Source organism: Panthera tigris, chromosome B4 (assembly GCF_018350195.1).
Source record: "Panthera tigris isolate Pti1 chromosome B4, P.tigris_Pti1_mat1.1, whole genome shotgun sequence".
Classification (NCBI taxonomy): Eukaryota; Metazoa; Chordata; class Mammalia; order Carnivora; family Felidae; genus Panthera; species Panthera tigris.
In genome coordinates, this window is record NC_056666.1 from 113,942,347 (window position 1) to 113,952,657 (window position 10,311).

The 10,311-nt window shown below is 43.4% G+C and overlaps 1 pseudogene; it reads right to left on the reverse strand.

The window, feature by feature from the left end:
- Nucleotides 1-335: 335 nt before the first annotated feature.
- Nucleotides 336-1,418, reverse strand: LOC102953702 (annotated as a pseudogene).
- Nucleotides 1,419-10,311: the final 8,893 nt, after the last annotated feature.

Genomic DNA, 10,311 nt, shown 5'->3' on the forward strand with positions numbered 1-10,311 from the left:
GAAAAGTCCACAGCAGCGTTAAGACTTTTAAGAATGTCTCCCTATCTTTCTGTCTCTGTGCGCAGTAGTGCTCATCAGAACTTCCTAACAGTGCAAAGGCAAAGGCAAGTGCATACATTGGCTCAGATGTTAGAAGAATGGGAGGTGGACTGTTAGGGCCATCCTTAGCTGGAGCTTCTGTGGGTTTTTTACTATATGCTGATCACCAGTGAGTCAGGTGGACTTTTGTGAGAGTGTTTGGTGGCCAAGACTTCTTTTGGGCATTTCTTTCTAAGTGGAATACACAGCAGGTAAGGGAGTAGGGGAGATAATACAGGGAATCTACTCTTTGCAGCTCAGAAGGAGTTGAGGAAGCCCATACAGGCAGTCAGGAAGCCCAGGGGATCCTCTAGCTGTGGATAGTGGCTAACGTGGTCATCCAGAATCGACACTGTGGTGTTTTCCTGTACAGCTCCAAAAACTCTGGATAGGGGATTTACGGGATCCAACGGTCCATAGATAAAATGAATGGGGACAGTTAGAGAAGCCAGAGCTCCCATCCAGCATCTTCTAAACGTCTTCCTCAGGTTGATGTACTGTAAAAGACTGTCGATAACTAAGCTTCCATCATTGTTGCAGATCCCTGCCCACATGTCCCATGGCTCACTCTTAGAGAGGCGGGTGTACAGCCTAAAGACTGGGATGAGACCTCAAGAGAATACAAAGAAGTTCATCAATCGTGTGAGGATGGGTGACAGTATGCCTCCATCTTTGAGAAACTTTTGGAGAAGGAGAGGACAGTAAGTCTCAGGGAATATACCTTCCATTTGACAGATAGAGACTCCTTATGGTAAGCCTACCAGATCGATTCTGCCTGAACCTACAAAGCAGCTCCTGAGCAACGATATCTCCATAATCATGAGACAAAAGGTTGATCCTGTGGTTCTGGAACCCCAGGTACCACAAAAGTGCCTCCACAATGCTGGCCTGCTCAAACATGGAATAGTAATGTGGTCTCAATTTGTTACTGAAGCCAAAGCCCACGAAATCAAGGGCAATCACTTGATGAAACCTTAGGGTTTCCCAAATCCTCTACTAATCATAGCTGGAATGTTAGAAGGCCATGTAAAAGCACAACTATCTCAGGACTTCCAACCACACCAGAAGAGTCTTGGTAGAAGATGTGCAATCCCTTGTAGGTGAAAAATTTGCCTGACAACTTCCAGGAGTAAAGAGCAGGAGAAAGCTGGGGGTGGGGGTCGGGGATGGGGGAGGGGTGGGATATGCAGACAGGCTGCGAGCAAGGGCACAGCCAATAGCCCAAACTGAACCCACCACTCCCTCATCCTCATCAGGTGAGACCGGGACTACAAGGCTCCATGTTTGGGGGAAACGGTTGCGCATGTGTTCCAAATACATTTTAGAATCAGTTTGTTGATTTTTACAACACAAGGAGAAAGGCTGTTGAGATTTTGTTTAACAATATTGACCTTCCCATCCATGAGCATGGTCTGTCTCTTCATTTAATTTTCCTTAACTTTTCTCAGCACTCAAAAATTTTCTCTTACATGTACAGCTCTTGCACATATTTGATTAACTTTATTAATATTTCATGTTTTTAAATCTATTGTAGGTGGTATTACTAACATTTTCAATTTCCAGTAGTTTGTTACTGGTAATTAGTAAAACTTATTTTTTGTATTGATCTTGTATCCCGAAACCTAGCTAAACTCACATATTTGTTGTAGTAACTGTTTTTGTTTTTGATTCCTTACAATTTTCTATGTAGAGATTATGCTGTTTGTAACTAAAGACATTTTTATTTCTTCCTTTACGATCTATATACTTTTATTTATTTTTTTTGTCTTAAAGCACAGGCCAGTACCTCCAATACAATGGTGAAAAGAAGTTGTAAAAATGGACATTCTTGCTTTCTTCCCAATCTTAGGGGGGGAACCTTCAATCTTTCATCATTACAATGATGTTGGCTGTGGTTGTTGTTGTTGTTGTTGTTGTTGTTGTTGTTGTTTTGTAGGTAAGGTTTGTCAGATGGAGGAAGTTCCCTTCTATTCCTAGTTTGCTGAAATTTTTTTTATGATGGATGAATGTTGAATTTTATAAATGATTTTTTTACATGTATTAAGACATGATTTTCTGTTGAGATTGTGAATTACCGACTGACTGTGAATGTTGAACCAACCTCACCTTCCTGGAATATATCCAAGTGGGTCATTCATATATCATCCTCTTTATGTATTTCTGGATTCAATTTGCCATTATTTTGTGATTGTGCTTTTGAGAAATATTGGTCTATAGTTTTCTTTTCTGTATTATCTGTTTTTTTGTTTTGTTTTGTTTTGTTTTGTTTATATCTAGAACATTCTGGCCTCCTAGAATGAGTTGTGAAATATTCCCGCTTTTATTTTGGGGGGAAAATTTAATAAAGTATAGGTGTTATTTCTTAAGTGTTTGGTAAAATTAACCAGTGAAGCTTTCTGAATCTGGAATCTATTTCTTTATAACAATAGGGCTATACAGATTACCCATTTCTTTTGGGTAGGGTTTGGTGTTTGGTGTTTTATTCTTTGGTAGTGGTCATCTTTATGTGAGACGTTGTCATATTATAACTGTTTTCTGATTTCCCAGTTGCTATTAGTGATATTTGTTTATTCATACCATCATTATTTACTATGCTATCTTTATTATGCCATTTTTATTTTTGTCCATTTAATGGCTGGAATCAACAGATTACAATATAATTAATCTGGTAGACAATGAGCATGTGGTGGGGTTGGGGGGGAAACTAGGTGATAGCGGCAAACAGAAGGCATGATAGACTTTGGACAAAAATTCTACGTGGTGAAAGATAAGGATTTGCCTGATGACTTTGCCAGGCAAATTTGTCTCTTTTAAGTATTGGTGTTAAAAATGGGAAGGGTGGGGCGCCTAGGTGGCTCAGTGGGTTAAGCGCTCAACTCTTGATTTCAGTTCAGGTCATGAATTCAAGCCCCGCATCGGGCTCTGCACTGAGAGCATGGAGTCTGCTTGGGACTCTCTCTCTCTCCTCTCTCTGCTCCTCCTGTGCATGCCCTCTCTTTCTCCCTTGAAATAAATAAATAAACATTTAAAAAAATAAAAGAGGGAAGGAATAAAAGAGGGAGGGGGGGGGGAAAAAGGGGAGAACTTGAAATAAAATCTCTGCAACACTGGAAAAGCCAAAGGGAAAAATGGCAGGACTTACCAGCATGATGTCCACAGAGTTATTTCTAAATAGATTTTTTTCAATGTATTTTATAAGAAATAAGACTTTCCTTTTATGTTTATTTTAGAAGTGTTGGCACATACTGAAATGTAACAATTTCTTGATTGGGAATATTTTAAAACAAAACAAAGGAACCTAAACTTTCCCTTCAACTTCTATCCTTTGCTTTTGTTCAAATGTTGTAAATAACATTTGAAAATATTACAGCCACATTTGTTGGGATAGGTACTTTTAGTGACTTGAATGACCTATTTAAAAAGCAACTTACCCGAGGCCCCTGGGTGACTCAGTTAGTTGAGCAGCCAACTCTTGATTTCAGCTCAGGTCATGATCCCAGGGTTGTGGGATTGAGCCCCGCTTCAGGTTCTGTGCTGGGTGTAGAGCCTGCTTGATATTCTCTCTTTCTCTTTCTCTCTCTGCCCTTCTCCCCTGATCGTGTTCTGTTTCTCTCTCTAAAATTAAAAAAGAAAAAAAAGAGCAACTTACCCTCCAAGCTACTTTTCCACTTAAAAAATGTTTTCGTTGTTCATATTAAACTCTATACTGTTTTCCCAAGGACAATTTGTTTACAAGTACAGAATAACCTACTTAATCGACTTCGGCTTAATTTATTTACACATAAACTAGGCATTTTTTCCTACTATTGTCAACGTGTTATATGAATAAGATCAGGTATATGTTATAATGCATTGGTGAAGAGAGATTTAAGCCATTATATACAGGCAAACTGGTGATATTATATTGCTTTCCATTAGGTCAGGGCACGACCATTATAATTTTAACATGCTACATTAGCAGAAAAGGCCTGTATATGTGACCAGCGTGCCTTCCAATGTGGAATGCGTATGGAGGTTGTCCCATGGCTCAAGGAGGTGGCAATTGTGTTATTCAGAGCTTGCCTTTTGTAGCCTTGCCACATGCCTTAGGTTAAAGTTAGTCTCACCCATGACTGCCAATCTCTAGCCTGGTTCACTGGGTACTGCTGCTTCTCAGAATTCCATGAGTAAGCCAGGAGTGCTGTTTGTTATTTACTAATAGGTATTTCTTCTGACTGCTCTGCTTACCACATCATCACAACAGGCCTTGACCTTTGTGAACTTCTCTGGAAAATCAAACATACCTAGAAGCTGCCCAGGCTTATGTATAAAAACATCATCAGTTGCTCTTTGGGAGGTTGTGGAGTGGGGCTTGGAAGGTGATTTGAATGAGAAGGAAACACAACTGCTCATCAAATCCAAAGTTTTTTTTTGTTTTGAGAAAACACGAATCCCGAGAAGTTAAGGGGCTTGATCAAGGTCCCCTCTCCCGTGAAGCCTTTCTGGACTTCCCAAGGTGGTTGTAGGGGTGCTCCCCAGCTGTTTGCAAAACCAGTCTGCATTTCTCTATTACTTTTAACCCTTTGTTAGTATCATCAGTGATGTCCTCTCACTTAACTGAGACCCTCTTAAGAGTAGGCTGGATTATATTTGTCTACAAGGCCTAGAGCATTTAAATACTCATGAACATTTATTGGGTGGGTGAGTCTCTCACATGCTGTCTACTAGGTACCATAGTTGTGAGGTCAGGCTCCAGAGATTAAGAAGAAATTCTAAAACAGCCAATTTCTTCTTGGTAACAGACCAGAGTCGGAAGGCTAAGCCATAGATTAAGGTGAGCATCTGGGGAAGATGAAAAGTCAAGGGATCCAGGGCAGAAAAGTGGTAAACGCATTTGTTTCCTTACTTGTGGATGCGTTCAATTCATTCATTCATTCATTCATTCATTAACTTTATACTGGGTATCTACTATGGGCCAGGAGCTTCTTTAGGCATTGGGGATAGAGTAGTGATTATAACATACAAAATCTCTGCTTATGTTTCAATGAGAGAGAGACATCAAACAAATGACAAATAAAAGCCATTATAATGTCAGGTAGTAGTAGCTGCTGAGATGAAAAATAAAGCAGGAGAAAGAAATGGTCGTTGATAAGAAACGGGAGGCCTCTCTGAGCAAAGACCCGAACAAAGTGAGGGAGTGATGCCATGAGAATATGGGGCAAAGAGCAAGTGCAAAGGCCTTGAGCCAGGCTTGTGTGTTTGAGAAATGAGGCAAGAGGATTAGAACATCGTGAGGGAGAAGAAAGAGAACAAGGAAAATTATTCTGCACCAGTGAAACGATGTCCTTTCTAGCACCAAAGTCTTATGATTGGTGATCCTCTGACTATACAACCAATTCAATACAGAAAGACCCATACAGAACTATCTTCTGTATGATGAGCATCTCTTACTTCTCCCCTGGTGCTGTGCAATACCAATTCCCTTTTACAAGGTCCTGCTTGCTCCACCCCATGATGGAGCCTACTCCTTGGTGTCCTGGCCGGCTTCAGTGCTCTGGGTCAGGGATTCCAGGAGGGAGAAGCTGGGGAGATGGCTTTTATCTCTAGTACTCTTATCTCTAGAGAAGCACTTCCTTGGAGGTTCTCCACCTCAGGACAGGGTTCTTGCCTCTGGTCAAGAGGCCCCTCAGGATTCATAGTTGGGCTTCAGGTTGTCAACTGATCCCCCAAATCTGTGCTTCCAGAAGATATTTCTGCAGAGACTATCTTAGATGGAGGCTGTCCACACACGCCTGGGCCATGTAGGAACATAGAAGAATGAAACAGGTCAGGTATGAGAATCTAGCCACACTTTGTTTGCTTATTATTCACAGAGGAATATGTTTCACTTTTATAGAGAAAGAAGTTCTCTCCCAGTTGTCTGGAAGTATCTGGTCTTTTCGATCTTTTATTTCCCTGCTTCTGGTAGAGACTGGGGTCCAGAGAAATATCTCACCACCGTAAGAAAAACACTGCAGGTGTGATGACAAATGGCAAGTCATGTTCAGAGTTGGGGAGGCCGGGGGATGGTGAGGACTGGTGGTGAATGTGCCTTCCACAGAGGCAGCCACCACTCTGCTTCAGCTGATCTCTGCCTTGAGGGAATGGGATCCAGTGTTGACAGAGTTTCAGGTTGGTTAAGAGAAAGCAGAATTGTGGATCGCTTTGGGGTGAAATCTCTAGAATTTTAATTTGATTCACATGGTTTTAGAGAGAATCTTGGCACACCAACCGTGACACTCCGAGGGATCAAATATGGCCCACAGGCAGGTGGTTTGTGAACTCCAGTCTATAGATTTTACCAGAATTTCTGAGAGCTCTGTGATTTTAAATTAACAACTACTATCCTAGAATATGACTCCCCTCAGCTTCTGTGACTAGAAAGACCAAGGGCATGTCCATCTCGCATGCTCCTGGGGCCCAGAAGTCTAGGGGAAAGCCATCTGCCCAGCTTCTCCCCCCCTGGAATCCCTGACCCAGAGCACTGAAGCCGGCCAGGACACCAAGGAGTAGGCTCCATCATGGGGTGGAGTAAGCAGGACCTTGTAAAAGGGAATTGGTATTGAGTAGCACCAGGCGAGAAGTAAGAGATGCTCATCATACAGAAGATAGTTCTGTCCTGTATCTTTTCAATTCTCTATTCCACTCCCTCCCATGGAGTCTTTCCTACCCAACTCCCTACACCCCATGAGAGTGTCTTTGATGACAAGTTACAGGACCCAAGTCAAACTAAGGAGGAAAAATTAACGTGTTGGCTCCTGTATCTGAGCCCAAGGGTGGTGTGGCCTCAGGCGAACTGGATTCAAGCGCTCGGAGACCTCTTCCTCCCGCTCTAGCCTGAGCTCTGCATTCTCTGTTGCTTCCCTTCTTTGAAGGGCTCCTTCTAGGTGGTAGAAAATTTGGCTCACGTGGTCATCACTGCTCATCATCTCAGAGGCGGGGGCCGGAGGGGGGATCGCTCCTCTTGCAGCACATACATCAAATCCTAAAAAAACAATCTGCTTGGACTGTGACACTGGAGAAACCTCTGTGTCCGGGGAACTGAGACATTTCTGTTAACTAACCTGGGTCACGTGCTGTCCAGAGAGGTGGGTTCCAGAATCACAGGGGTTTGTGAAGGTGGAGTGTATGTGATGGTGGTGGTGGCGGTAATGGTGACAGTGGTGGCAGCGAGATGGCAAAGTCTGAAAGGAAGGGATGGTGGCCAATTAAAAGTACCTTCTGCTCCTAGGCACGCCAGACACAAAAGCCAATGATGGATCATCCTATCGCTCCCCTACCCCTAAAACAAAAATTAAGACACTCTGTCTGCAAATAGGCAAAACAACAACAACAACAACAACAGCAACAACAACTTGGTGTGGAGCACTTGTCAACTCCAGTATTAGAACATCTGCATCGCAAATCAAGAGCATCCAGTTTGACTTTGGCACAGAGAGATTTTCAGGCCTTGGCAATTCCTCAATGCAGGCCACAGAAGAAACTTCTCCCTTCCCCCGTCAAGTAGAATGACAGTTCAGCGTCGCAGCCGTGCACCTGCCCCGCTGAACAGAACAGATATGAGATACAGCGTTAGAGAGATACAGGGATATAGATATGAGATATGATGATCTCATTTAGTTCTCCCCTCCGCTCTCTAAGGTAAGTTCCAGTATTATCTCCGTAAGAGGATAAATAATTTGCCAGAGATCACTCATGTAGCAAGTGGTGGCAGAGTGAGGATTCATGCCTGGGAAGTTTAACCTTAAAGCCACACTGCTAACGGACCACCCATCCATCCACTGACTCATTCAACACGTATGGGGAATGCGGCTACATGCCGGGGACTATCGGAGGTGCTGAGATGTAGCTGTGAAGAATGCAAATACGAGTACATGGCCTCATGGAACTTACATTCTAGTGAAGGAGAAATACGGGAAACCAGACCAATAAATAAAATATAACTAGGTTAGATAGTGATCAGTGTTAAGGAGAAAACCAGAGCAGGAAAGAGAGAGAACTGCGTGTGGAGGTGGGTTGAATCTGAATACGGTGGTCAGGCAAGGTCTCACTGAGCCGGTGGCACTGAATAAAGGCCCGTGGAAGTAAGGGAACAAACCACGCAGATATCTGAAGGAGGAGCCTGGTGGGTCGAGGAGAAGGTGCTGAGGAAGGAGTAAGGGCAGTAGGTGTTGGAAACAGCAAGGAGTCCAATGTGCCTTGAGCGGAATGATCAAGGGACAGAGCAGGAGGGGATATCAGGGAAATAAATAGAACCGAGAAGCTACTGGGATTTTGTCTTTCACTCTTGTGTGATGCAGCCATTTGGACTGGAGCAGATCCTTAAACAGGGTCACTGTCGTTGCTCTGTCAGGAAGAGTCTGTGGGAGGGACAAAGGTACCAGGTAGAGGCTGCAGCAGTAGGCCAGGCAGAGAATGGGAAGCCTGGCTTGGACTGGTGTGTGGTGAAAATGTGGCAAGGGCTTTACTTCTGGGTTTGTTGTGAAATCAGAGTCAAAGGATTGGCTAACACGTGGGATGTGGGGCGTTTGACAGAGAGCAGTCAAGGATGATTTTAAGGCTTTTAGCCAGAGCAATGGAAGATTAGAAATGACATTTCTCAGAGATGGGGAGAAATGAAGGAGAAACTGCTTTTGTTTTTGTCTCAAACAGGGTTGTTTTAAGAAATTTTGGGGGGGCGCCTGGGTGGCTCAGTCGGTTGAGCGTCCGACTTCAGCTCAGGTCACGATCTCGCAGTCCGCGAGCTCGAGCCCCGCGTCGGGCTCTGGGCTGATGGCTCAGAGCCTGGAGCCTGCTTCCGATTCTGTGTCTCCCTCTCTCTCTGCCCCTCCCCCGTTCATGCTCTGTCTCTCTCTGTCTCAAAAATAAATAAACATTAAAAAAAATTAAAAAAAAAAAAAAAGAAATTATCGGGTCTTGGTTTGGGACGTGCTAAACTGGGGGTACCCATGAGACATCTGAAAGGCAGTGCTGAGTGACCCGCCTGGGAGTTCAGGAAGGAGGTCCGTCAGGACTAGAGTCATAAGTTCTACCAATTACACTCTACCCTCTTAGAGTCACTGAAGACACTCACATGCAACTTTGGAAAACAATGACTGTATCCAAAATACTGGAACAGTATTAAAGAAAGTCAAGTTTAAAAATTTACCCATATCCTGCCACCCGAAAGAAAGCTGCTTTCATTTCTCTACATTTCCTTCTGTTTTTGCCCACAGGCATATACATAATGTTATAATGTTGTAACCATAGCATAGATACAATTTCACATTCTACTTTTTTCTCACTTAACACGATCCCATAAATATTTTCCTAAGAGGCCCTCCCATATGTGTTTCTTGGGGATTAAAAAAGCCAACAAAATGCTGGGATCTCTGGGAAACAGTTCAGAAACAAAAGCCGAAAATCTTTCTTTGCTACAAAATTTGGTGCCCCTGCAGTTGGCATTGTGCTTACTGTAATTTTCGTGAACAATGACTGTCTGTGGAGGTGACTTTGAGCTGGGAGCTGAATGATGAGAGCTGGCCACACACCCATTCTGGCGAAGGGCATCCCAGGAAGAGGGAACAGCATGTGCTAGGAGGCAACAGGAAAGTACATGCAGGAAGGTTGCTGGCAGATTCATTTCAACTGGCAATTAAATAGAAATTTATCTTTGTAAAAACCTTAAAATCTTTTAGTTTAAACTGCAGAACAGTGGGTACATCCTTGGTCTGGGATTCTCCGCAGAGGAATAAGAAGCCAAATGGAATAACCTAGAACATAGTGAACCCTAGTAGATATAGTGGTTCTTAAAGGTTCTCTGGGCCTCAGACTACACACAAACTCTACATGAATCTGATTTGTTCATTCATCCCAGTCCCTGAGCCAGGACTGGAGTCCAGTTCCTTTATTTTATAGAAAAGGCCGAGGGCCCAAAGATGGTAAATGATTTGGCCAAATTATTCAGCCACTTTATACAGTTTTAACTAGGGTTGAATTAGCTCTGCCCTCTACTTGTTAGACTCTAAAAAACAAAACACGATTCCATCCACACCACTCTATTGTTGACAAAGTCATTTGTTAGCTTGGAAATGCCTCCCTCCCCCCGCCACCCCCCCCCCCCCCCGCCCCTACTTCCTGGCTCACCTGCCTATCATTTGCATAGTTACTTACTCAAAAGCAGGAAAATTATTGAGAGAATCATTCCTGCCTGACTCCTGCCTGTCCGGGAAGGCA